General features: G+C 38.9%; 1 long non-coding RNA gene across 2 annotated transcripts; it reads right to left on the bottom strand.

The window, feature by feature from the left end:
• Positions 1-314: 314 nt before the first annotated feature.
• LOC120962776 (uncharacterized) lies at positions 315-1,176 on the bottom strand. Of its 2 annotated transcripts, none has more exons than XR_006662226.2 (2): positions 811-1,176; positions 315-723 (listed from the first exon to the last, which is right to left on the bottom strand). It is a non-coding gene; the product is annotated as an uncharacterized lncRNA (long non-coding RNA). The 2 variants fall into 2 exon arrangements; XR_006662225.2 differs by having other exon boundaries at positions 315-720.
• Positions 1,177-1,715: the final 539 nt, after the last annotated feature.

Genomic DNA, 1,715 nt, shown 5'->3' with positions numbered 1-1,715 from the left:
AAATTTGCCATGGTCGAAAAAAACTTAAAATTTTGCCATGGTCAGTTAATAAAACTTGCCATGGTCAATTAATGAAACTTGTCATGGTCAATAAACTAAATTTGCCTCCCTCTCACGGTCGTCTGAATCGGTGCAACCCATTACACCTGCCCATCGCCATGTGGATATTACGAAGATTGAAATATACAAAATTGCCATGTTGTGGAAACATAATGTGGAAGTGAATTTGCCATACAAACTATATATAAATTTGCCAAGTTATGAATGAATTTGATGAACTTCCTACAGAATAATACATAGTTGCCATGCCCATCATTTACTGAATATAAAACTGATGGCGACTTTATTAAAAAGTATTTTTGCCATGGCAATTAATTAACATTACCAATGCATACGGTTCCAACATCAATTTGGTATGTCAAAAAAAACTGATGGTAACTTAATATGCTCTCCACTCGAAAATTTCTCCCTAATATGAAGTAGCCATATCATCTGAATATAAATTTCCATGTGCCATCTGAATATAAATTTCTCGCAAGTTTGCTGGAAAAGTTTAGGTTTACAAAACGATGAATCAGCCATTGTTCATATCACAAAGCATGCTCTATTTCCCTTGGAAACATGACAATTTGTGTTGCTCTGTTCTTACCTGGATGCTCCTCCTGACCAGGGTCTTCTTGAGCTCATCCAGCATGCCCCTCCTGACGATGCTGCTGATGGCTGCTGCATCCAGATAGAACAAGTTTCAGACATGCTCTGTTTGAGATGCTCACGTGTGGGCAAAATTTCACACCAAGTTGTTGTACTTACCACCCTGTCGAGGATGATGTACTGCACGTCGGTCTTGCCCTTGGCACTGGCCCGTTCGTCGTTGTCGTCGAGGTAGGCCCCCGCTGCGGCATTGAACAGCTCGGTCGGAGGGGCAGTCGCCGCTCCCAGCTGCAGCCCTTCATGCGCATCAAATCTCGCACGCCAGCGACGCTCCCTGCCGCTACACACCTCCAGCATCCCCCCACCAACTGGGCCCGGCCTTTTTCCTATGAAAGGAAAACGAAAAATAAAGCCCTAGTAAAAAAAGCCCAGTTTTTCTGTGATTAATAAATAATGTTCTTTTGCACATCAAAATTGCCATGGACTTTTGCCATTCTATGAGAAAAAATTGCCACGTTCAAGTTTATGTTTTAAAAAAAGGTGAAAAAAGGGAAAAATCATGGCAATTTGCATTTGTACAGTATGAAAAAGCTGCGATCACTATGAAGTTTACAGAAAAACGCAAAAGTTGCCGTGAAGTGATATGGTGAAAAAATTTCTCTCTAGACACATAGAAAATTTTCGGAAAACAATGGAGAAAACATCTTAAGTTGTAATGATATTCTGCATGTAATCCCCATGGCAAAAACAAATTTGAAAGAACAAACTTGTCGTGTTCTCAAACTAATTTGTAATGTCCATGACAAACATTCTTCGGATGGACATGGCAAAAAGACACAGCGAACCATAGAAAAAAATGAATTTAGTTGCCATGGAAAAAGACATATCTATAAACAATACTGATTTTGGTTGCCATGCCACATTTTCCATGTTTTTAGAGATCTACAAACATTGCCACGTTATTTTGAACATCTTTAGTTGCCATGGCAAGTTTGCATATTTGTGAACATGTTAATTAAAAAGAAGTTTGTCATGTTTTTTAACAAACTTAATTAAAAGAAGTT

Source organism: Aegilops tauschii, chromosome 4, assembly GCF_002575655.3.
Source record: "Aegilops tauschii subsp. strangulata cultivar AL8/78 chromosome 4, Aet v6.0, whole genome shotgun sequence".
Lineage (NCBI taxonomy): Eukaryota > Viridiplantae > Streptophyta > Magnoliopsida > Poales > Poaceae > Aegilops > Aegilops tauschii.
Note: the sequence above shows the minus strand (reverse complement) of the source record. Positions and strands in the feature narration are given on the sequence as shown.